Source organism: Megalobrama amblycephala, linkage group LG10 (assembly GCF_018812025.1).
Source record: "Megalobrama amblycephala isolate DHTTF-2021 linkage group LG10, ASM1881202v1, whole genome shotgun sequence".
Lineage (NCBI taxonomy): Eukaryota > Metazoa > Chordata > Actinopteri > Cypriniformes > Xenocyprididae > Megalobrama > Megalobrama amblycephala.
In genome coordinates, this window is record NC_063053.1 from 3,492,681 (window position 1) to 3,520,334 (window position 27,654).

The window sequence follows — 27,654 nt, forward strand, 5'->3', positions numbered from 1 at the left end:
TCACAAACGAGGGTCAATTCAACACTATACAATAGAATATCATGACGGCACATGCTAGTGGATGAGTTGAATCAACTCCACAGCAACTACATCAATTTATCCACTAACCATTCAGAAACGTCCAGTTTCATTCTAAAAGTTGTAACTTCTTCCTGAGTCTCTCCATCAGTGTCGACTCCGGTTTGAACAATGTAAGGCTGAACACCGTTACTGACAATCCTCATTTTGGCTGCGTGAGATTCTCCAGCTTTGTTGTTGTTGAGCTGTTAAAGCTCCGCCCTCTTCTGGAAAGGGGGCCGGGAGCAGCAGCTCATTTGCATTTAAAGGGACACACACAAAAACGGCGTGTTTTTGCTCAAACCCAAATAGGGGCAAATTTGACAAGCTATAATAAATGATCTGTGGGGGATTTTGAGCTGAAACTTCAAACACACATTCTGGAGACACCAGAGACTTATATTACATCTTGTGGGACATAATAGGTCCCCTTTAAAAGACCTTTTGTTAGAGTCACTGGCTGTCTTCCATTCTCCAGGGCGCATATGCATTAGATGGACTGACATGAAAAATACTGTATTTTTATGATACCATTGTTGTCAGATTTGACATGAATTGAAATTTTGAAGATTTTCCTTTCAAATAGTCTGGAGCTGTACTTCCATGACAAGAAAATAGCTGTGTGGATAATCTTTATTGTTGTGGCTGTATATAGAAAGTAAAACTGGCTGAATCTTTGTCTTTGCCACTGTAACAGTCTTCAGATGGTTGATAAGTTGATTCAGCATTCAGCGTTGTTTTATTTTCCCTAGAGAACAGCAGATTTTTCCGTCTCTGCTCCCGTCCTGTTTAGTGTTGATTGAGTTCAGAGGGCAGGAGTGTTTCATTAAACTTCCAAGAGGCCCAGTCAGTAAATTTTCTTTCTGAAAAATTATATTTCCCCCCTCAAAAGCATTAGATTGTCATCTCTGTCCACTTGAATGAATCTGGGCGAGTAGACAAACAGATGTTGATGGAGATACGAATTAGTCTGTGGATTCTGTCCATTCTTCACATGAATTGACAGTGAACTGATTCATTGTTTCCTGCAATTATGATTCATATGTAAATACATAGTGAGAACTGGATGTTTTAAACATTCATGGAACATTCAGAAATACATTTTTTAAAACTTTTTGGAACGTTCGCAAAATGTTCTAAGAATATATTTCTGTTAGCTCGTTATATGATGCTTCAGATACTGTTTTCTACATAAAGGAAAAACTTGATAATAATTGTTAAGGGACTTTGTCTTGATGCAATTAAAGCAAACGCTTCTCTATAGCTCAATGCACTGGCAGGTGTTTGTGTGTCTGAGTGAGTGCTTTGTGCAAAATTCAGAATTGAAGACTGTCTTTCTTTTAATTCATAAGTGTGAATTTCAAGTGAATTGACCACAACATACAGGAAATTGAATTTGAATTGTTTTATGTATTGATCTGTGAGGCCTTTAAACTTCAGACTTCAAGGCTTTTTAAACTTTCACACAAGCCAGCATTCAAGGTTTGGTTTTGTCATATGCATTTCTTTGAATGTCTCTTCACTTTAATTCTGCTTCTATATATTGAAACTCTGCATGCTTTTTGCTACCTCAAATCAGAATTGTATTTTTTGAGGGGTCCCATCTAAAAATTAGGGGGGCACAATATTATATATTGTGGTCGGTGTAGTATATGTCCCGCCCCTCTTCCGCTGTGATTGGACGGCAGGGTAAAATGTGACAGTGATTGAGTGCTGTGTTTTTCCAAAGCTGAACCTTCAACTTGAGGTGACTGTTTTAAAAATGCAGTGCTCCCATTGAAAACACTTGGAAAAATACGCTAGCCTTGGAAAAAATGTTTTGGTGGACACACGGCCTTACTTTCACTCTTCATGTTATTGCTCTATCATATTTTATCTTTAATTTAATAGCACAGTTAATATTCAGAGCTGTTCCATCAGGGCTCAACCGGTCAAGAGCAGTGAGTGTTTTTCTCTGTCTTTTGTTGTTAGATTAATATTGACGATGACAGCAGTAGTTTATTTATTAGGCTGCTGTCACTTTAAGAGCTGCTCGTATCCAACATACTGTTACACACGTTTTCTTTTCAACTGTTTAAGTTCACTCAAGACATAACCGATTATGTTTCACAAGGATACTCGCTTATACAGGCATTTAAACACAATTTTGCAAGAAGACCTGAAAGAGAACTCGATTTAATAGGCTATTCGTGTGCTGTCCGAGAGGCAGCTTTCTGGGTTTGCGCTTCGGATCTTTGTGCACAGAAAACATTAATTTGATTATTGTACCGCCTTCCTGTAATAATGTGGGGAACCACTTGTTATACATAAATCATGTAACAGTTCATGTTTTTATTTGCACATACATTGCATTGTGACATTGAGAGCATTGAGAGTGTTTTGCATGGGAAACACGGCTCATATTTTGTTTAAACTGTAAAAGTCTGGTTATTTCAGGTGCTAGTTACACTTTTTTCACCGTTCAGTTCTTGTATTGGGCAGTTAAAGTGTAAATATGATGAGCAGACAGTATATCTTGACATGTATGAAAATTTAGAGCTAATTAATGCAAATCCCATACGTGCTCTAAGGTTATAAAGAGAATTAGTCATTTGACCTCAATGCACAAATGTAGCATGATGAGGTTTTGGTTGAATTCTGATATGAATCAATCCCGATTCCCTTTCATATTCTGATGTTGAACATTAGAGTCGTATGTTAAATAGTTGCTGATAATTTCATCATGTTTATAGCGTTCAGGTCTGGCTGTTAATGTTGGTTTGTTGGTGCGTTTTTGAGTGCTTTGGTTATTGTGTTCAGAGAATTCATCCATTAACACATTTTCACACACACACATACATGCACATTAGCAGAGCCACTAATACACACCCACACAACATGCACTTTAATGGAAAACACAGTTTCAGACTGGCAAAAAAATAAAACCTGATTGAAAAAATATTTTCTACAGAGGTGCAAATTAACTGTCGTGCTGAAAAATATATTGCTTTTCCTCGACAATAACTAATCAAACGTGAGGCCCCGACGGGGCGGCAGGCGTCGGGTTCTGGCTTAGTTATGGCACTTGCCTCGTATTAACATGCATTGATTTTCCTACAATTTTTCCATAACGCAGCAATCCGTCAAAGTCGGCTCACAACGGTCGGCGTGACAGCTCAATGGCAGGCGTGCTGACAGACAATCAGGCCGGACTTCTCGGGAGGATTTCACCAATGAGCCAGCATTAATATAATGTGTCCTGTCATGGCTGTGACATGCAGAGAAACACTCCGATCGCTCAATTTCTGACTGAGATGCAGGGAGATTGATAAATGCTGGAATGTGTGGCAGTTGTCATCTCTCTGTCTCATATTACTGTCCTTCTGTCTTTTCTAGTTCATGCAAATGTCCTTTGGCTGTGGGGCACTCAGAGCAAAACAGTTTCTTGTTTGCATTTCAGATCAAATTGTACATTAGAAAACAGCATGTTTCCTCCAAAGCAAATGCCGACGGGGAAAAAAATACAGCGTCACCAAGAAGTACGTCGCACTTAATGCCTGAATGTCATTGCATTAGATACAAACTATCAAAGGAAAGTATGGTTTATTGTAAAGAAAGAAGCACAAACACATTTTACAAACAAAACATTTGACATATAGGAGTTTGCTTGGGTTGTAAGAGTCTTGCATTCATTTTGGTGATTTTTAGTGGATGTGGGAGGTCAGTTTCCACAGTATACAATTTTTGAATGGAAGAAATGAATGCTTTTGTGAAGCAGTGTTACATTAAATCAATCGAAAGTGACAGTAAAGACATTAATAATGTTACAAAAGATTTCTGTTTCAAATAAATGCTGTTCTTTTGAACTTCTATTCATCAAAGAATCCTGAAAAATAAAATGTATCACAAAAATATGAAGCAGCACAACTTTTTTCATCATTGATAATAATCAGAATTGTTTCTTGAGCAGCAAATAATCAATATATTAGAATGATTTCTGAAGGATCATGTGACACTGAAGACTGGAGTAATGATGCTGAAAATTCAGCTTTGATCACAGGAATAAATTACACTTTACTATATATTCACATAGAAAACAGCTCTTTTAAATTGTAATAATATTTCACAATTTTGACTGTAGTTTTGATCAAATAAATGCAGCCTTGGTGAGCAGAAGAGACTTCTTTCAAAAACAATGAAAAGTCTTGCCAACCCAAAACCTTTGAATGGAAGTGCCTATTTAAGATTTTTACTTTTAACGAATTAAAATAGCATCTGTTTGTCAGTAGATTTATATTAGTCATGTAGGAATATTTGGTTGCATTTTATTTAGGATGAGAGAAATACACAATAGGTTGTGTTTGTGAATGTGATCATTGTTATCTTTTAAAATCAACATGAAATGAATAAAAAGGACCATTTTAAGTTCTTAATACATGTTTCTCATTTTATTTTGAGTGATTCATCATGATTGTCTGTTTTTGTTCATTAAAGGGAAGATACTTTTCAGCTGGCATCTATTCTGATGTTTAACAGCCATTTTCACAATCCAATCAATTCCTAATGGATAAAAAAATTCCTAATGGATCAAATCCCACCCTATAATTTTTCTCATTGAATCTCCTGTTCAGATTATTGGAGATAAATGGTTTGCAAATTGCATTGCATGTTGACTTTAAAACATTTGTGTTTTCTGTCATTGTTTACTCACCCTTATGTTGTATGGTTAGTTCAACTTTATGTGACTTCCTTTCTCCTGTTAAAGTAAAAAAAGAAGAAGTTATTTTGAAGAATGTTGGTAACCAGACAGTTGAGAGTAGCCATTAGTTGCATGCCAAATGACGCACTATACACTATGCACTTGTGCACTATGCACTCATCCTTGTAGTGTGTGAATTGTATAAGGTTATTTTGTCATTTAACAATGGAGTCCGATCCTCCCTTCCCCTTCGCTACATGATTAAATCTGTGACAGTTGAGTGCACGAAGTGTCCAACATTCCACACTTCGTTTTTTCCGTTAATTTAGTGCATCATCCGGATATTTAAAGTGTACTTTTTCTTTTTGGAACTTTCAGTGTGAATGCTTTACTGCACTATTTATACTTAAAAACGTCATAGAATAGTGCATAAGTACGCGAATTGGGACGCACCTATTGACTTCCATAGAAGGAAAAAAGTATACTATGGAATGGCTAGCGTCAACAAATCTTCTGCAAATATCTGCTCACCAGAAGAAAGAAACTCATACAGGTTTGGAACAACGTAAGGCTGAGTAAATGATGACAGAATTTTAATTTTTGACTATCCCTTTAAGCACATTTATATGCACCGCTGTACAAGATGCATGACTTGAGCAAACAGAGTCAAATGCACAGAAAAAAAAAGGTTGTTAGATGATGGACAGTGTGAAAGCTGCTCTGATACGTGCACTTCCTCATCTCTGAACCCAGTGTCGTGACCTTTTGATTCATTTGCATGATCTTGTCAGAAGCCCACTTCACATGAGATGGGACCGGCCCGTCCTGCCACTCTTGGTGTCAACATCTGACACGTTTGAAAGCACAAATCACAATTTTAAGATGTCTGCGTGAAGTGGAAGGGCAAGGAGCATGTCAGTGTTTTGAGAATCTGTTGGGTTTATGCTTTTTGTTGAGTATCATATTTGATACAACAGTGTGATATAGTGAGAATAATGAGGAAAAACACCTCAGATTTATTCAGAGGCCCAAACTGAGCAAAAATATACAATTTGGTGCAGATGCAGATATTTATATGGACATAAACTAAAATTAAATTCTGATCATAAATCAATAAGTGCATTTGGCCGCACATTCTTAAAGGGGTGGTTGATTATGATTTCACTTTAGTTAACTTTAGTTAGTTTGTAATGTTGCTGTTTGAGCATAAACAACATCTGCAAAGTTATGACGCTCAAAGTTCAATGCAAAGGGAGATATTTTCTTTTAAAGAATTCTACATTTAAGGACTACAACAAACGGCTGGTAGGGACTACAACGAGCTTCTTCCTGGGTTGGTGACATCACAAACCCCAAAATTTACATAAACCCCGCCCACAAGAACACACAACAAAGGGGGCGGGGCCATGTTGGGCTGCTTTAGAGAAGAGGACGAGTTGTTGTAGTAGAGTGTTGTTGTCATGCCGTCATTTTACGCCGGACTGCTTCACAAATGAGGGTCAATTCAACACAAAAGATGAACATGACGGCACATGCTAGTGGATGAGTTGAATCAACTCCACAGCAACTACATAAATTTATCCACTAACCATTCAGAAACGTCCAGTTTCATTCTAAAGTTGTAACTTCTTCCTGAGTCTCTCCATCAGTGTCGACTCCGGTTTGAACAATGTAAGGCTGAAAACTTTCATCATTTTGGCTGCGTGAGATTCTCCAGCTTTGTTGCTGTTGAGCTGTTAAAGCTCCGCCCTCTTCTGGAAAGGGGGCCGGGAGCAGCAGCTCATTTGCATTTAAAGGGACACACACAAAAACGGCGTGTTTTTGCTCACACCCAAATAGGGGCAAATTTGACAAGCTATAATAAATGATCTGTGGGGGATTTTGAGCTGAAACTTCACAAACACATTCTGGAGACACCAGAGACTTATATTACATCTTGTGAAAGGGGCATAATAGGACCCCTTTAAACCAATTATATGTGTGGTCGTGTAAACACATTAAGCCGGTCATAATGGCTTAAGAATAAACCGATGCCCATTACCCCAATATCTCCCGGCATGTAAACTTGTGATATGTGACAGGAAAGCGTCATTATTTCCTGGTTGCGGAGGAGTAATATATTGCAAACTCATCTCCTGCAGCCAAAGGACAAGTGGTACAGATGTAGAAACTTCAAATATGAGAGGAGAATGAGTTTCCAGCTGACCTTTTGAAAATACTCTGGGGTTTTTAATGCTTTATTTAACATCACAACTCGCATAATAAACAGTGAATGTATAAGTTTTGACGTCGCCACCAGGGAACAACCTGTTTTTTTAATATAGTCTAGTAAACAGTTTATTTGCATTGCAAGGTCATTGATTTGCATGTAAACCGGTAAATCAGGTTATTTCAATAAACAGATTTTTGGTTGTTATCAGCGTATTGGTGTGTGTGTAAATGAGATCAGTGAGATCTTTATAACAGTATAGCAGACTACTTTCATAAAATGCATATAAATATCAATATCTGCTAATAATATGTCTTAGTAAGATTATATTTAAATGCTTAGTTTTATGATCAAAGCTCTGTAGTTTTAAAACTTATAATGCAATGCAATACAATGATGATTGAGAGATGAACAAATAAACCTTCCTCAAAAGCCTGAGGATCATATTTGATGCTCATAATCGTTCTATAAAATAATGTCTGGATAATAACAATGTCAAAGTCATTCTTATGTTTACCTGATAAAAATAAGTGCAGATTTCACAGCAGAAAGACACGAGCTGAAGGAGGACCTTTGTACAATTATACTAAAACTATCAATCAGAAGACAGAAGGACTGTAGGAGATTGTGTACAAATATCATGTTGATCTTGTTTAGAGGCCTTAGAAATTTGCATATCAGATACAGTAGGCTTTTTAGGGTTAAGATAGAAACAAATGCAACGTAGTCAATTGCTGTACCTGTTGATAAGACAACATTTTTAGCTGTCGACCCACCTATTGTTTTTTCCCAGGAAACACGACTTTGTTTGATCATTCATGTGCACGAAACCGATTTCAGACTCTTTTTGAAGGCCGTGTCAGACACATATGCTTTATCCGTCACCCTCTCAGTCTGGCACACTCATCAATTTGTTGTCGTGTCTGAAGGTCAGTGGCTCGATCCAGCAAAGATGTCCTCGTAATGGAGTCTGTGAGTCGCTCGTCCACCCCGAAGCCCCATTAAAACCCTAATCGAGCTAATGAAGATCAATGAAGTATCAAAGCTGCCGCCGTTTCCACACTCCGTCGAGTCGCACTTTTGTGTTCTTCGGCGTGAGAGCGAGTCATTTCTTCTTCTTATGCTTAATTAAGTGAAAGAACATTTGCCTACCACCGCTGAGATAATGGCACTTTTATCCCGGTGAAGTGGTCTAGTTTACTTCTGTTTTGCATTTGGATTCTGACTCCTTTTTCTCTCTCTCTCCCTTCTTTCTCACTTTCTTCCCCTTTTTTTGAAGGATGAATGTGCGACGTCTTGTTTCTGACAGATGAGGCGGCGTGAGCGCGGGTTGGCGTCGTCGTTTTGGCAGGGCTAGCTAATCATCCAGCGCCTTGAGTTGACAAGGTTACTCTGAGTTCTTTTGATCGCCAACTTAGTTCAGTGATCTCCTCTATGGGCGGAGATGGCTTTGTCACATTACAGAATGATTAAGGGGAGGTAATAACGGAACATGCTCAAATTATACCAATTACATCCCAGCACTTATGCAAATCCATCCAGAGCCTCCACTGAAGATGAAGCGGCTTCCATAAGCTGGTAATTAGCGACTAACACGTTTGAATTGCACATTAATATTTCTTGGCATGTGATGGTGGACTGAAAATTTACTTTGTGATTTACTTTGAAACAATTTTCGCTCAGAAATTGCTAGTGAATTTCACAAATAATTTCAAAGGGATGGCAAGTAACACGTTGAATTAAACATGACATTTTGATGCACGTAATGCATTAATCTTTGTTTCAGGTTATTGTGGTTAACTAAAACTGTAACTATAACTAAAACTGAAACGTTTTTTTTTGGGGTTACACTTTATTTTAAGGTGCCTTTGTTGCACTGTAATTATACATTTAAGTACTGAGTAATATTAATTAACTACATGTACTATATATAGGGTTAGGATTAGGGTTTGGTTTGGTTTAGGGTTAGTTGCATGTAAGTGCATAATTTATAGTTATTACTATAATAGCTGCATGTAACATATGTAACAATAACACTAAAATAAAGTGTTATCTGTTTTTTTTTTTTTTAACTTGAAATGAAATAAATGTTAACTGAAACAAAATAAAAAACTTTAACTTATTTTATTTCAGCTAGGAGCCAAGGCAACATTTCTCACTTTAATTTAGGTTAACTTTATATATATATATATATATATATATATATATATATATATATATATATATATATATATTTTGTAAATTATAAATTATAGACATGTTTAATAAAAATGACAAAAACACAAAATTACTAAAACTACATTTTAAATTAAAATAAAAACTAATTCAAAATATTAATAAAAACTATAATCACTATAACACTTTCAATTTACAAACCCGAAAAAAAATAAAATAATATATATATATATATATATATATATCTATAGATAGATAGATAGATAGATAATACAGTATATCAATCAGTATTTCTTAGACCAAATTAAGGCTGTGATCTTAGTTTTATTGATTATTATAGAGTTTTCAAGGCCTGTGGTTTCGTTTGGAGATTGGCAATATTGGCTAAACCAAACTGTTTTGTGGATTTTCTGTCTTTGTCTTTCTCGTCTTTATGCCAGTGTGCTTCCAAAAGACTTTCTTGAACTAGATATGTGCTTTTAAAACAGACAGTGTTTCTCTTCTGGGGTAAATGGATCAGAAGACTGATGTCATGCTCTGCAGTCATGAGTGGGAATTTTTGTGAAATGAGAAAAAAACAATTTCCTGTTTCAGTGCATCAACACTGAGAGTGTTTTATGAGGTTTTTACGTTAAGTTTAATGCTGAATGTTGTTGCACCAGACAACAAAATATTAAAGATGATGCCTTTTTTATTTTTTTTAAAGAAAGATGCATAAACACACTTTACAAGAAATCCTCTGATTCAGAGTGTTAAGATTGATCAATTTGAAATTCTATTTAAAATTTCTAATCTGCTAGCCATTTTTCTTAGTTCCAGTTGTTTTTGTTATCTGTCAAAAATATTCATATATAAGGCAAAGTTTTGCTTGGTGCAAAACTTTTGGGGTCAGTAAGATGCATTAAATTAATTAAAAGTGACAGTAAAGGCATTTATAATGTTACAAATGATTCCATTTCAAATAAATGCTGTTCTTTTGAAATTCTATTCATCGAATAATCCTGAAAAATAGAATGTATCACAAAAATCAGAAGCAGCACAACTGTTTTTAACATTGATAATAATCAGAAATGTTTCTTGAGCAGCAAATCATCATATTAGAATGATTTCTGAAGGATCATGTGACACTGAAGACTGGAGTAATGATGCTGAAAATTCAGCTTTGATCACAGGAATATATTTTCACATAGAAAACATTTTAAACGATTTTAAATTGTAAAAATATTTTGCAATTTTACTGTATTTTTGATCAAATAATTGTAGCCTTGGTGAGAAGAAAGCATAACATAAAAAAAGATATTACCAAACTTTTGAATGGTAGTGTATATTTTTCCTTTATACGGCATTTCAGAAATAGGGACTAGTTTTGGGAACTAAGTAGCAACAGTAACAACCCACAACACCCTATATAGGTGACCTTCACATGGACAATCAGCACAGTGTTTAATTTTTTGCATTAAATTTGAATATGTCATCTAATGCAATAAGCTTCAGGCATTTATAAATGTGCTTTAAGTGTCCAAATGCTTTCGGGGTCACTGTATATATGTGTGTGTGTGTGTGCTGCTTTGTCCTCTACTGTTCGGCTGAAGGTGGACGATAATTAATATGTGTTCTGGGCTTTGATGAATGAGGACATTGGAGGATTTCATCAGCTATAGACAGAACGGTTCCCTCCCTGAACAGGAGGGCCGTCCGACCCCGCAGACACCTCCGAAAACAACCAGCTCACTTTAGAGGTGAACGAACGTCCGTTATCTGACTGAATGTCACACTTGCGTTCGGAAAAGTCTTATTCTCCTGTGATGATGTGACTTTATTTAGTGTGATTTTTATTCCTTTACCTTAACTGTGTAGGGCCCAGTGATTTATTTATTTAGATTTTTGTACAGTAAATTCCATTTTAATGATTAGATTCCATGATTCCGTCCTCATCACAAAAGTCATACCTGTGTATGTGTGTGTGTGTGTGTGTGTTCTCCAGTAGGGTAATTAGTCAAAGCCAGGTGCTGTGTGTGATTAATCGGTCTGTGGTTCACAGACTTTAGGGCCGGGTGTCGTGGCCTAGAGGTTGTGTGCGTGTCTGTTCTATGATAGAGTGAAATTTATATTCCCTCATTTGCAAAAAACATCACTTATTTCCCCGTCAGAAGCGACGCACACGCCGACAGGCACGAAGAGCTAAAACACGCTTTAGGCAAGCGCTTTATCAAATCCATTCTGATGAATTATCTTGGTTTGTTGTTGAGACTTTCACCAGCATTTACCATGATTAACTGGATTTAATAGTTGTTTAAAGAGCACAACAAACACGTCTGTCACAGTCTGACACAGAGATGAGGTTTCTTATAGATATATATATATATAACACACACATGCATACATATTCTCTTAGTATTCTATGCTTTTACATTAACAGGACTGGTTAAAAATCACCAGTACTTAACCAATTTCTAAATATTATATATATAATTTGCTTTTACTTTATTTTTATATTTAATATGTATGTATAAATATACACTGATCAAAAAATTTAAATGAACACTTTAAAAACGCATCAGATCTCAATGGGGAAAAATATCATGCTGGTTATCTGTACTGATATGGACTGGGTAATTTGTTAGGAATGAAAGGATGCCACATTTCCATTTGATGGAAATGAAAATGATCAACCTACAGAGGACTGAATTCAAAGACACCCCAAAAATCAAAGTGAAAAAAATGATGCAGCAGGCTAGTCCATTTTGCTGAAATTGTATTGCAGCAACTCAAAATGGTATTCAGTAGTTTGTATGACCCCCACGTGCTTGTATGCATGCTCCTAATGAGACGACGGATGATGTCCTGGGGTATTTCCTCCCAGATCTGGACCAGGGCATCACTGAGCTCCTGGACTGTCTGAGGTGCAACATGGCGGCATCGGAAGGACTGAAACATAATTTTCCAGAAGTGTTTTATTGGATTTAGGTCAGGCGAGCGCGGGGGGCGTTCAATGGTATCAATTCCTTCATCCTCCAGGAACTTGTCGGCCGGGCATTGTCGAACCCAGGACCCACTGCACCAGCGTAGGGTCTGACAATGGGTCCAAGGATTTCATCCCGATACCTAATGGCAGTCATTGTCTAGCCTGTAGAGGTCTGTGCGTCCCTCCATGGATATGCCTCCACAGACCATCACCGACCCACCACCAAACCGGTCATGCTGAACAATGTTACAGGCAGCATAACGTTCTCCACGGCTTCTCCAGACCCTTTCGCGTCTGTCACGTGCTCAGGGTGAACCTGCTCTCATCTGTGAAAAGCACAGGGCGCCAGTGGCGGACCTGCCAATTCTGGTGTTCAATGGCAAATGTCAATCCACGGTGTTGGGCAGTGAGCACAGGCCCACTAGAGGACGTCGGGCCACCCTCATGAAGTCTGTTTCTTCTCCAGTGGCCTGCTGGAGGTCATTCTGTAGGGCTCTGGCGGTGCTCATCCTGTTCCTCCTTGCACAAAAGAGCTCTCCTAGAGTAACTGCCTGTCTCTTGGAATCTCCTCCATGCTCTTCAGACTGTGATAGGAGACACAGCAAACCTTCTGGCAATGGCATGTATTGATGTGCCATCCTGGAGGAGTTGGACTGCCGGTGCAATCTCTGTAGGGTCCCGGTATCGCCTCATGCTACCAGTAGTGACACTGACCCTAGCCAAATGCAAAACTAGTGAAAAACAGTCAGAAAAGATGAGTAGGGAAAAAAATGTCAGTGGCCTCCACCTGTAAAGCCATTCCTGTTTTGGGGGTCGTCTAATTGTTGCCCATCTAGTGCACCTGTTGTTAATTTCATTAACACCAAAGCAGCTGAAACTGATTAACAACCCCCTCTGATACTTAACTCAATATCCCACGAGTTTAACTGACTTGATGCTATTCTCTGATTAAAAAATGTTCCCTTAATTTTTTTGAGCTGTGTGTGTGTGTGTGTGTATATATATATATATATATATATACAGTACAGTCCAAAAGTTTGGAACCACTAAGATTTTTAATGTTTTTAAAAGAAGTTTCGTCTGCTCACCAAGGCTACATTTATTTAATTAAAAATGCAGTAAAAACAGTAATATTGTGAAATATTATTACAATTTAAAATAACTGTTTTCTATTTGAATATATTTCACAAAGTTATTTATTCCTGTGATGGCAAAGCTGAATTTTCAGCATCATTACTCCACTCTTCAGTGTCACATGATCCTTCAGAAATCATTCTAATATGCTGATCTGCTGCTCAAGAAACATTTAATGTGTACAATTGTACAAAATATTTGTGTACAATATTTTTTTCAGGATTATTTGATGAATAGAAAGTTCAAAAGAACAGTGTTTATCTGAAATCTAATCTTTTGTAACATTATAAATGTCTTTACTGCCACTTTTGATTGATTTAATGCATCCTTGCTGAATAAAAGTATTCATTTCTTTAATTTCTTTTCAAAAAAATAAAAATAAAAATTCTTACTGACCCCAAACTTTTGAACGGTAGTGTATAATGCTACAGAAGCTTTGTATTTCAGATAAATGCTGTTCTTTTGAACTTTCTATTCATCAAGGAATCCTGAAAAAAAAAAGTACACAACTGTTTTCAACATTAAAAAAAATCATAAATGTTTATTGAGCAGCAGATCAGCATATTAGAATGATTTCTGAAGGATCATGTGACACTGAAGACTGGAGTAACGTTGCTGAAAATTCAGCTTTGCATCACAGGAATAAATTACTTTGTCAAATATATTTAAATAGTACACAGTTATTTTAAATTGTAATAATATTTCACAATATTACTGTTTTACTGTATTTTTAATTAAATAAATGCAGCCTTGGTGAGCAGACGAAACTTCTTTTAAAAATATTAATAATCTTAGTGGTTCCAAACTTCCAAACTGTGGTTCCAAAGTGGTTCCAAAATATATATATATATATATATATATATATATATATATATATATATATATATATATATATATATAATATTTAGAAATTATATTTAACCAATTTAACCAGTCCTGTTAATGTAAAAGCATAGAATACTAAAAGAATATGTATGCATGTGTGTGTTTATTTATATATATATATATATATATATATATATATATATATATATATATATATATATATATATATATAAAACAGTAATGCATTAGGCAACATGAACTAATGAAGAACAATATATTTTTACGGCATTTATTAATTGTCATTTTAAGTTAATAATAATATAGTGTTCCTGCTAAAAATGTAGCCTTTTTTTCCTAAACCTTTTTTTATATTACTGTATTTTATTCATTACTATATTTACTATCTAGAGTTAGTCTAACTTAGTGAATGCCTGATAATATAATTTGAATGTAAGCCAATAAGGATGCTCTATTTATTTTGAGTTTTGAAAGTGCAGCTTGTTTTCAGCCGGTGTCCTGATGGATTGAAAGGTGTTGAAAATGTTTCCCATTAGACGTCTCTGTGAAATTAAAAAGCCTCTTAATTTTGTTGTGAGGTCCATTTAGCAGGGATAACTCGATGAGAGTAAAGGTTGACTGTGATGACGCTCATCAGGGACTCAGTTTGAGCTCTCAGGAGAATCGACTTCTGCTTACGTCTATCAGTCTTCAGGAGAAAGTTGTCTGCACGCCACATGCTTTGATTCAAGTGAATTATTTTGAGTCTACTGTGGGAAAAGCTTCCGGGAAAGTTATTGCCTCATGCTGTTCCTCCAAGAAAGATTCACAGGATGTTTATTGTTAAATTTGAGCCCTGTTGTATTATCTTTTTTCCAGACTCCAGATCATCACAGAACTGGAAACTAGTTGTACGCTCGGCTCTGTGGGTAGTGTGACTTGAACAGCTGGAGGTGTAGGTTTAGGCTGAATTTGGCCATTAGGTTCCCTAAAGTCATTAGACTAGTTCTGCTGTCTTTCCTTGTTTCATGAGTATCAGAGCATTAATACAGAGAGATATATTAATATTGCAGTTTTTGAACTCCTGTGAATCAGTTCCAACTGCCTGTTCTAATCACTGCATGGAATTTTTCATATTATATATTTAGAATGTTTAAAGGTTCACTATGTATATTTTTTTGTTTGAACATTTAAATAATCATTCAGAGTCAATACATCATCAATCCTTCTTCCAAAACTTGTTTTTGTCAAAAATCACCATATATATCGCTCTAACAGAGTTCATTGTAAAGCATTATCTATTGTAAAGGCTCATATTCATCCACACACGGAGCTGAAGCACAACCAAAACAATGTTCTTCCACAAAATGCATGCAGTTTCGTTTTTTAACCACTAAAGGGGCAAAAGTTACATACAAAAATATAGGTAACATAACTATAATACTCCACAAAACAAAGTTGGCATTGAGTCTGTAAGTGAAGTGGTTTGAACTGAGAAAATTGTGTCTAGGAAACCCTCACCAGTTGAAGTGTAGTGTTTGATATTAGTGCTCAGTCGTCCTCTGAGGTGCTGCTGGGATGCGTGTGTCGGCGTGTCCGTCTGCAGGTGTCCATGAGCGGATGTGGGTGGAGCGAACAGTCTGTCCAGCTGGCAGGGCGTTGAATCCATGTGTCCTCTCTACTGACATGACGGATGTGTTGGCAGAGACTCAGGTCTGACTGGCATGTGGGTTCTTGATGGACCGACTTTATCAAGCTTTACTTTCTTTACTGAAGCTTTTAGCGCATTTGAGCTTCGTCCTCACTCGCCCTTCATTAAACACTGACTTTGAGTTTAGAGCTGGACCTGGCTTAGAATACTTACATGTGAACTGTGCATAGAAAGAGTCGAGTAAATATCCAAACCTGTTGTACACAATCTCCAACAGTCCTTCTATAGTCTGATTGATAGTTTATATATAGTTTATATATTTATTTTTATCAAGTAAAAGTCTTTTAGTATAATTGTACAAACGTCCTCCTTCAGCTCATGCTTCACGTGTCTTTCTGCTGTGAAATCTTTATCAAGTAAATGTAACAATATCTTTGATATTGTTAGTAATATTTCAACTGGACTGAAGCAGCTTTGGTTTACTTGATTAGAAAAATCATGAGTATCAAATATGATCATCATCTTTTGAGGAAGGTTTATTTGTTCATCTCTCAATCATCATTGCATTGCATTATATGTTTTAAAACTACAGAGCTTTGATCATGAATCTAAGCATTTAAATATCATCTTACTAAAGAATTTCATCAGAGATAAATTTTCATTAAGCGGCTCTCTGTGAACGTGTCAAACTAGCAATCAAAGACTACATATTTTAGCCTAGTGTTTATAGGAATTTCAAAATTTGTCACAGACGACCAAATCGTGGCCAAAATCGCACAGTGTGCACCTGCCTTTAGACATATGATTGGCAGATATTGATATTTCCATGCATTTTATGCAAGTATCTGCTATACTGTTATAAAGATCTCATTGATTTACATTACAAGCATCCAACCAAGATTTACAATACAAGCATGCACCAAATTGCATATTTGGCTCAGTTTGAGTCTCTGAATAAAATCCTCCACCAAAAAAGACGATACATCAGGCTTTACAGGTTTATTCTCTGAATGAATCTTCTCAAGTAAACTGATCTTGTTGTTTAAAGGTGCCCTCGAATGAAAAATTGAATTTATCTTGGCATAGTTGAATAACAAGAGTTCAGTACATGGAAATGACATACAGTGAGTCTCAAACTCCATTGTTTCCTCCTTCTTATATAAATCTAATTTGTTTAAAAGACCTCCGAAGAACAGGCGAATCTCAACATAACACCGACTGTTACGTGACAGTCGGGGTGTACGCCCCAATATTTGCATATGCCAGCTCATGTTCAAGGCATTAGACAAGGGCAGCCAGTATTAACGTCTGGATCTGTGCACAGCTGAATCATCAGACTAGGTAAGCAAGCAAGAACAATAGCGAAAAATGGCAGATTGAGCATGTTGCTAATGTCCTGTTAAATGTGGTTAAAGTTACCATCGTTTCTTACTGTATTCACGGAGACAAGAGCCGTCACTATTTTCATTTTTAAACACTTGCAGTCTGTATAATGCATAAACACAACTTCATTCTTTATAAATCTCTCCAACAGTGTAGCATTAGCCGTTAGCCACGGAGCACAGCCTCAAACTCATTCAGAATCAAATGTAAACAATATAACAGTATACAATACTCACATAATCCGATGCATGCATGCCGCATGCATGACGAACACTTTGTAAAGATCCATTTGAGGGTTATATTAGCTGTGTGAACTTTGTTTATGCACTGTTCAAGGCAAGCGCGAGCTCCGTGGGCGGGGAGCACGAGAATTAAAGGGCCAGTAGCCCTGAATCGGCTCATTTATAATGATGCCCCAAAATAGGCAGTTAAAAAAATGAATTAAAAAAAATCTATGGAGTATTTTGCGCTGAAACTTCACAGACACATTCAGGGGACTTATATTACATTCTTTTTAAAAAAAAGTTCTAGGGCACCTTTATTTGAAGAGAAGGTGAAGGATTCAGCATAATACTCTGTATTTAATCTCGTGACTTGATATTAGTGAGATTTCAGTTGTTTCCTCCAGCTTGTTTTCTCCTGCAGCTAGTCTTGATTGATGCGTTTGAGTTCACGTGAACCGCTGTAGCTCTAGCTTTTATTCGTCCTGCTCTCTGTCCCGCAGCGTGAGAGGTGAGACTGCGGGTCCAGGTGATGTTTTTAAGAAGATCATTTTGTTCCTGCCTTCACTGCCATATTGTACGTGAGAGAGGAAAACTGGGTGAAATATAAAACGTGTTATATTTCAGGAATATAATTGCAAGTGTTGTTGAAGAAGCTTCACACAGGCACACAATCACAGCAGGAAGTACAGACTGTTACGGATCTGACTTGCATGCTCTTATTTCTCCTAATAAATTCCACATTTTCTCCACTTTCACTAGCTCTGTTCCAAAACCTGGTGAGCCGCCGTGCTGTTTGCTGCCTACATACTAGGGAGCTGCTTTATAAAACTGCATCTTCACTGGATTGAAACCTCAGATGAGCTCTGCATAGGCATTAAATAGTTTCTCACAGCACACAGTTGATGCCAATAGAGTTTGAGCTTAGCATGTTGCAAATTGATTCACACACACACAAAAAAAAGGGGTAAAATAGGTCATTTCTAAATTTTTAATTCATTTTATATAACATTTTTTTATCAATATCCATGCTGGACACCCATGATGTGAATCTCCCGTTTCCACACATCCCAACGCTGCTCTACTGGATTGAGATCTACTGACTGTGGAGGTTATTTGAGTTTAGTGAACTCACTGTCATGTTCAAAAAAACAGTTTGAGGTGATTTGAGCTTTGTGAAATGGTGTTATCCTGCTGGAAGTTGCCATCAGAACTGTGGTCATAATGGGATGGATGCGGTCAGCAACAATACTCAGGTAGGCTGTGGCGTTTAAACGATGCTCAGTTGGAACGAAATGTGTCAAGAAAATCTCCCTCACTCCATTACACCTCCAGCAGCCTGAACTCCTGATACAAAGCAGGATGGATCCATGCTTTCATGTTGTTTACACCCAGTTCTGACCCTCCCATCTGAACGTCGCAGCAGAAATTGAGACTCATGAGACCAAGCAACATCTTCTGTTGTCCAGTTTTGGAGAGTCTGTGTGAATTGTCGCCTCGGTTTGCTGTTCTTATTTGACAGGAGTGGTACCGGTGTATCTTCTGCTGCTGGATCTCATCTGCATCAAGTTTGGACATGTTGTGTGTTCAGAGATGCTCTTCTGCAGACCTCGTTTGTAACGAGTGCTTATTTGAGTTACTGTTGCCTTTCTATCAGCTGAACCAGTCTGGTCATTCTCCTCTGACATCAACAGGGCATTTTCACTCATTGGAAATTTTCTCTTTTGGATCATTCTCTGTAAACTCTAGAGATTGTTGTGCATGAAAAATCCCAGGGGCCTGTTATTCAAAAAGTTTAATCTGGATCAGAATGATCTGGATTTGGAAACCCCATGTTTTGCTATCCAGGATCAGGTAACCCATCGTACTTTTGTGCTGTTTTCTTAAAGGTGCCCTAGAATTAAAAATTGAATTTATCTTGGCATAGTTGAATAACAAGAGTTCAGTACATGGAAATGACATACAGTGAGTCTCAAACTCCATTGTTTCCTCCTTCTTATGTAAATCTCATTTGTTTAAAAGACCTCCGAAGAACAGGCGAATCTCAACATAACACCGACTGTTACGTAACAGTCGGGATCATTAATATGTACGACCCCAATATTTGCATATGCCAGCTCATGTTCAAGGCATTAGACAAGGGCAGCCAGTATTAACGTCTGGATCTGTGCACAGCTGAATCATCAGACTAGGCAAGCAAGCAAGAACAATAGCGAAAAATGGCAGATGGAGCAATAATAACTGACATGATCCATGATATCATGATATTTTTAGTGATATTTGTAAATTGTCTTTCTAAATGTTTCGTTAGCATGTTGCTAATGTACTGTTAAATGTGGTTAAAGTTACCATCGTTTCTTACTGTATTCACGGAGACAAGAGCCGACACTATTTTCATTTTTAAACACTTGTAGTCTGTGTAATTCATAAACACAACTTCATTCTTCATAAATCTCTCCAACAGTGTGTAATGTTAGCTTTAGCCACAGAGCACCATCAAACTCATTCAGAATAAAATGTAAACATCCAAATAAATACCATACTTACGCGATTAGACATGCTGCATGACGAACACTTTGTAAAGATCCATTTTGAGGGTTATATTAGCTGTGTGAACTTTGTTTATGCTGTTTAAGGCAAGCGTGAGCTCCGTGGGCGGGGAGCACGAGATTTAAAGGGGCCGCAGCATAAATCAGCTCATATTTAATTATGCCCCAAAATAGGCAGTTAAAAATCTATGGGGTATTTTGAGCTGAAACTTCACAGACACATTCAGAGGACACCTTAGACTTATATTACATCTTTTAAAAAGACGTTCTATGGCACCTTTAAAGCAAAAGATCACCCTGATCCAGATACACACCTTTTCAGGTGTCCAAATCTGGATTACTAGTGCTCTACGGAGCCCCTAAAGGGATATGGTGATGGAAAATATGAGATGGGAAAAACCAAAAAACATTCAAATGCTTTTGTGTTCTCCCAGAAAAGTTCCGCAAAACTTTGCCTTCGCTCGCAAAGATCTTTTGACTGGTTCATCTCTTATGATTGTGCCAGTGTAGTTTACAAACAGTGATTAAAAACACTTTGAATCAAATATAATATTTTTGTTTGATATTTATTGCTGTTGGGGGATTATTTCATGGCACCAAAATCTCTTTTTTTACTTTACAATAGGTTACCAAAATGCTAAATACTAGGGTTTTTCCGATTCCGATACTAGTATTGGAAATACCACCGATACCAGAAAAAATTCTAGCATCGGTATCGGCGAGTAATTAAACTCATGTACCGATCCGATACCATTTTCTTAAACAATATCTAGTTGTGCCCGCTATCTTTGCTTAACACAGCAAATCGGAAATCAATTCTTCTTTGCGGCTCAGAATGCAAACACAGGAAGTTGTGCTCTGTTGCCATAAGCAACCACTGTTTAGAGCAGCGAAGAAGTGAAAAACAAGGTTATTTATTAGAAATAAAACTAAATATGATGCTAAACGAATGAATTTAAAGTGAATCTGAAGCATACCTTTCTCATTCGGAACTGTTTCCATTTTCGAGACGAATGCTAAACTATTAGACTATTTATTATGTAAGCTTTGTAGCCTACTCCATAATTTATGGTTTATGGTCGTAATTTAAAAGCCAGACATAATTCATACATTTACAAAAGATATTTAAATAACGAAAACAAGCAGAATGTCTGTTTCCTTTCCTAGATCGTTGGAGTGCACCACAATGAATTCATTGAACTCATTTTCAAGATTTGATCCAATCCTATAGCCGAAATCCAATCCAATTACTTTTGAACAACTGGCCCCAGTAGATCGGCAGTTTGTGAAATAATCGGACCAGCCCATCTGGCACCAACAACCATGCCACGTTCCAAAGTCACTTAAATCACCTTTCTTCTCCATTCTGATGCTCAGTTTGAACTTCAGCAGATCATCTTGACCATGTCTACATGCATAAATGCATTGAGTTTCTGCCATGTGATTGGCTGAAATTTATGTTGAGCAGTTGAACAGGAACCTAATAAAGTGGCAAGTGAGTGTATATAATGCATTTAGGTATTTATTGAAATTCAGAGCTGAAATTATATATTTGGGTAGTTGATGAATAATTTGTCTTTGAGCTTGTAGGTTAAAAGCATCAGTCTCTGATGCCTTACAATGCTGTCTAGGTAGGTTTTGGAATGGAGCCACACACACACACACACACACACACACACACACACACACACACACACACACACACACACATATTCAAGTGGCGTATGAATGGACAATAACAGGGCAATTGCATTGGGCTTTTGGGAGCCACACTTTTGAACATTCCCAGCTGGTGTGATTGCAGTGTGACGTGTGTGTGTCTGTGTGTGTGTGTGTGTGTGTGTGTGTGTGTGTGTAAGATGATTTTGGGAAGGAGAGTCCTCCATAAGGAGAGACAATGAGGCAAGCCGGGAATATGGTTTAATTTAGTCTGACATTATACTACGGTACCGTTGAGTATTACACACACACACGTTAACACCTGAATCGCACCACATTCACACCTGTGAGAGGTGAAACGACAGTCAGTCTGCCTTCTGAACAAACGCATTTGAGGCTGACGGATGTGCAGATTGTTTCATTTTTAATTGAAATAGCAGAATTTATCATGGCATGTTACTGACTCTGGTCAGTATTTTGAATAATAATGATACACTGTATATGTAATGTTTTTTAAAGATTCGGCTGACTAGTTTGCGCTGTCTTTGCACCCACAGCAGAAGATGTTTTAATGGAGTCTCTCATTTAAGCCTTAGTAGTAAAAGTGTTGATATGGTTTGATTCATTTCCAGGAATCAGTTCTTTCTGAGCATGCATTCAGTGATTTGAAAGCGTCAGCATCTCAAGTGTTTGTGTAAGTTGTTGTTTGACGTCTCTGTGATCTTGGTGACTCAGGTTCCTTGACGAATCATTCATGTCTTGAATTTGAACAAAGACTGGAAAATATTTAGATATTATTTAATTATATTTTTAGTTTTTTGCGTATGAATATCATAAAAGACTGGAAAATATGTAGATATTATATTTTGCTATTATTTATTTATTTATTTATTTTGTTTGTTTGTTTGTTAGGTATTTATTTATTAAACTTTTTGTTTCGTTTTTAAATATCACCAATGACTGGAAAATATTATAGCTATTAGTTATTTTTTTCATGTTTAATTATTTAATTTTTGTGTTTCAATCTCATCCAAGTCTGAAAAATATATAGATATTTTTGTTTTATATATTATTCATTCATATATTTTTATTTATTTTTTGCTTTTTAATATCATCAAAGATAGGATAATATGTAGATATTATATTTTAGTTTTTATTCATTTAGTTAGTTGTTAGTTTGTTACTATAGGTATTTATTTATTTATTTAACTTTTGTTTTTTATGTTTTTATATCACCTAAGACTGGAAAATAGTCAGATTTACATTTATTTATTTATTTCAATATAAGTTTTATTAATATATTTTTGAATATCATCAAAGACTTGAACATTTTTAGATATGTTATAGCTATTATTTATTTATTCCATTTTTAATTATTTTATTCATCAAAGTCTGAAAAATATGTATTTACTTACTAGTTACTTATTTACTCTGTTTTATTTGTTTTATTTAACGCTTAATTTTTTTAATGCTTTTGAATATCGTCAAAGACTGGAAAATATTTAGATATATTTTACCTATTGTTTATTTAGTTTGTTAATTATTTAATTTAATTTATTTTATTTTATGTTTTTGAATTTGATCAAAGACTGGAAAATATTTAGATATTATTTAATTATATTTTTAGTTTTTTGCTTTTGAATATCATAAAAGACTGGAAAATATGTAGATATTATATTTTGCTATTATTTATTTATTTATTTTGTTTGTTAGGTATTTATTTATTAAACTTTTTGTTTTGTTTTTGAATATCACCAATGACTGGAAAATATTAAAATATTATGTTTTAGCTATTATTTATTTTTTTCATGTTTAATTATTTAATTTTTGTGTTTCAATGTCATCAAAGTCTGAAAAATATATAGATATTTTGTTTTATATATTATTCATTTATATATTTTTATTTATTTTATGCTTTTTAATATCATCAAAGATAGGATAATATGTAGATATTATATTTTAGTTTTTATTCATTTAGTTAGTTGTTAGTTTGTTACTATAGGTATTTATTTATTTATTTATTTAACTTTTGTTTTTTATGTTTTTATATGATCAAAGACTGGAAAATAGTCATATTTACATTTATTTATTTATTTTAATATAAATTTTATTAATATATTTTTGAATATCATCAAAGACTTGAAAATTTTTAGATATGTTATAGCTATTATTTATTTATTCCATTTTTAATTATTTTGTTCATCAAAGTCTGAAAAATATTTATTTTTATTTGTTTTATTTAACGCTTAATTTTTTTAATGCTTTTGAATATCGTCAAAGACTGGAAAATATTTAGATATATTTTACCTTTTGTTTATTTAGTGTGTTAATTATTTAATTTAATTTATTTTATTTTATGTTTTTGAATTTGATCAAAGACTGGAAAATATTTAGATATTATTTAATTATATTTTTAGTTTTTTACTTTTGAAAATCATAAAAGACTGGAAAATATGTAGATATTATATTTTGCTATTATTTATTTTGTTTGTTAGGTATTTATTTATTAAACTTTTTGTTTTGTTTTTGAATATCACCAATGACTGGAAAATATTAAAATATTTGTTTTATTTAAAGCTTATTTTTTTTAATGCTTTTGAATATCATCAAAGACTGGAAAATATTTAGATATAATGTTTTAGCTATTCCTCCAAGTCACCAATTTCCTGTCCTCGACAGGAAGCTCCTCTCATTATTTGTCTCATAGTGCTCCCGATGCTCCATCATCGGGGATTTGGTGGCGCTATCACAGGGGTCACAGTAGAGGAGACTACCGCCTCTTTGTAGCTTTTTGAGTGATTACTGAAGCCGTCCCAGAGAACACAGAGGAGATAAAAAACGGCGGCTCATCAACAATGAGCCACCAAGGACCGCCGGCCCTCTTCTCGGTCTAGACTCCAACGGCCTTTATTGCTTCGGCACGCAAGGTCAAGCTCTCAAACACATGTGTGCCTCTCGCACTCCACCGGACGGCTTTGATATATGGCTGTCCTTATTCTGAATCATAACAGAAAGGCTTTTGATTAGTGCGCGTCATGTTTTGCATTAGCTCTGCATATGTTGAAAAGGTTTTCTGCCGCTGAAGGTTAGGTGTTGCCGGTCAGGAATGTGTGGAGCGTTGAAAGCAGCTGGTGAGAGCGTGTGGATGCGGCGTCATGGTGTGAACTTGAGTGAAAATGCCAACAGGAATAATGTTCTGTTTAATCTGGCTGGGTTCAGTAAGAAGACATTACTGCATGTAACCGGCAGCTACAGTGGTTATGCCGAAGTTAATCGACAGATTGTTCATGTGGAACTGGAGATTTAATTTTAAAATGTGTGTTTTTTTTGCCTTATTATTTGAGTCAGGAGTTGTACATCCAGTGTCTTTTTATAGGTTATATTTCTGTTTTATTTCTCTTAAAAAGGAACAGAATGCTTTAACAGAAAAAAATAATCATAAGATTTATTATTTAATTTTAATTATTTATTTTTTATGTTTTTGGATATCACAAAAGATCAAAAAATACTGGAAAACAGTTACATATATTTTATTATTTAAATATTTCTGCTTTTAAAATCGATGATTGGACAAATTTATTTATTTGTTTATTTTTAATACAATGAAAACCTGGAAAATAGTGAGATATTATATTTTCATTTTAATTTTTCAATTTAATTATTTAAATTAAGTATTGAGATATTATAATTTAACTATGCCTCAGAGTCTAACGTACCACCTTTTTATCACCACCAAATCTAAAATAGATATTATTTATCATTATCATTATTATATATTATATATCATTATTATTATTATTATATCATTATATTCAACAGTTGTACTTCTAGTATCTTTTGGATAAACTGAGAATTTTTTGTTTTTGTTTAAAAAGTGGTACTAGAGGTTTTGACAAAAGGTTAATTGCAGCAGTGAATGATTCAATGACTCACACATAAAGACTTGTTTCATCACTGGATGAATCAGGGTTTGTGAACAAATCATTTGAATGAATGATTCTGTGACACATACATTTTAACAGTCACTTGTCGCCACCTACTGGTGTAACGATGTAATGATACAATCTTTATTTGAAGTGTCAAGTAACTGTCAGAAGGTGATTTGCTCTGTTTAGGTCAGTTTGGGACATTATTGAGATCTTTATTGTGTTGTCTTGGAGAAAAGACTGAGCTATTAAATCTCATTTTCTTTAATGCATTATGAAGTACATTTACTTGCACTTATAATTTCATATCAGACTTCGTATATATTAAAATTACTGTGATGAAATAAGTCACTGAGGAGCTGAGAGCTCTGAAAGTGATCTGTGGACTGAGAAGAGAAGCGCCGAGGGCTCGTTCTGTCAGCAGAGGAACGCTTTTCCTCACTCAGCTTATTCACAGGAGCTCAGGTCAGTATTAGAAGCTCAAGACCATTAGAAATGACACAAACCTGGCGTACGTGATGAACCTCACAGCGTGTGCTGCTCTTTAACAGCTCTATCGTCTCAAACCGTAGAGGAGCGATCCAATCGTTCAATACACGTGTGTGAACCGACAGAACATGCTTCACTTTCACACACACAACTGAGTCAATTTACATTTGCTGTGGTATTTCAAACTGGTTTAAAAAATAATAAACCCATCATTCATATATTAAATGTGCAATGGCATATAAGCAATATGAGACTGCTGTGCTGATTTGTGAATGTAATTAAAGCTAAAGAGCATTTTTAGACACGCAAGCAGAGTTAATATTTAATTAATTTAATAATGCTAAATTAATATTTAATAATATATACATATATATATATATATAATATATATGTATGTATATATGTGTGTGTGTGTGTGTATATATATATATATATAATATATATATGTATGTATATATGTGTGTGTGTGTGTATATATATATATATATTACATTTTTTTTATGTTTGTTTTTCATGTGATTATTTTTTTGTTTTGTTTTGTTTTATTTCAGCTTTAAATGTGCCATGGCATATTTTAATTAATTATGGCTTAATTAACATTTAATACATTTTAATAATCACATTCTTGATGAACACTATACACTGTATTTTAAAATATTAATAGATTAATTTTTAGGTTTTATTTTGCATTTTATTATGATTTTATCATTTATATTAATTTTTAATATTCCTATATAACTTTAATTTATTTGTATTTCAGTTTTAGTCATTTTAGTACTTCAACTTCACCTTATTTTATTTCATTTATGTTATTTTATGTAAGTTTTTTAAATTTTAAATTTCATGTAATATTTTTTATTTTATTATTTTGTTTAGACACAACACATAGCACACTTAATATTTAATTCATTTAATAATACAAGTTCAATATTTAATGTATTTTAATGATCACATTCTAATGATTATTATACACAATATTTTACAATATTAATATTTTGTAAATTTTTTAACATGTTTTTTATCATACAGTCTTGAACATTTTCATGGTTTATACATTTACCCACAAAATGTTGTAAAGTGTTCCAACTATAGGCCCGTTTATACCACGAATGATAACGATATTATCACCCACACCAACGGATGATATCGTTGTGTTTATTATAAGCGCTTCAGTTTTGTCGTCTGCATATGGAATATGATTGTCAATGTTTTTATTGTTTATCAGCTGGAAAAAAATAGTTCTGAAAGTGATTCCAATGATATCATTCCTCTTTTTCTATATCGTTATAGTGGTGTGGAATCTGCTATTCTTTTATATTTGTAACAATTTTTAGAACTATATTTTTATCTTTATCATTATAGTTATCGTCCTTGGTGTGAACAGGCCTTTACTGTTAAGACTTGCACTATTTTGTTGTACCTCAAAATTATAAATTGATCATACTCTATCATGTTTTAAGCGTAGGTGATGTAGTTTTTGAATTATTAGTGTAACACAGGTTTTGCCATGTGAAGCAGGTCTTTAGCAGCAGGATCAGAGTGAAGCAGATCACGTGACGTTCTCCATCCAGAGAACCAGTGATCCGCTCTAGAGGTTCTCAATGCGTCAGGTCCACCAGGGAAGAGTTAGCACACAAAATGAGCTCTCAGTGACGTCTGAGGAGGAATACAGACTAGATATGAATCTGTTCATCATTTCCAGTGATGGAGACGTCAGCTGGTGGACGTTGTGTTCG

At 35.1% G+C, this 27,654-nt stretch overlaps 1 protein-coding gene across 5 annotated transcripts in view; it reads left to right on the top strand.

The window, feature by feature from the left end:
- Positions 1–27,654, top strand: part of dntt (deoxynucleotidyltransferase, terminal) — a 180,857-nt gene that overhangs the window by 124,258 nt on the left and 28,945 nt on the right. The gene's annotated exons all lie outside the window — the stretch shown is intronic.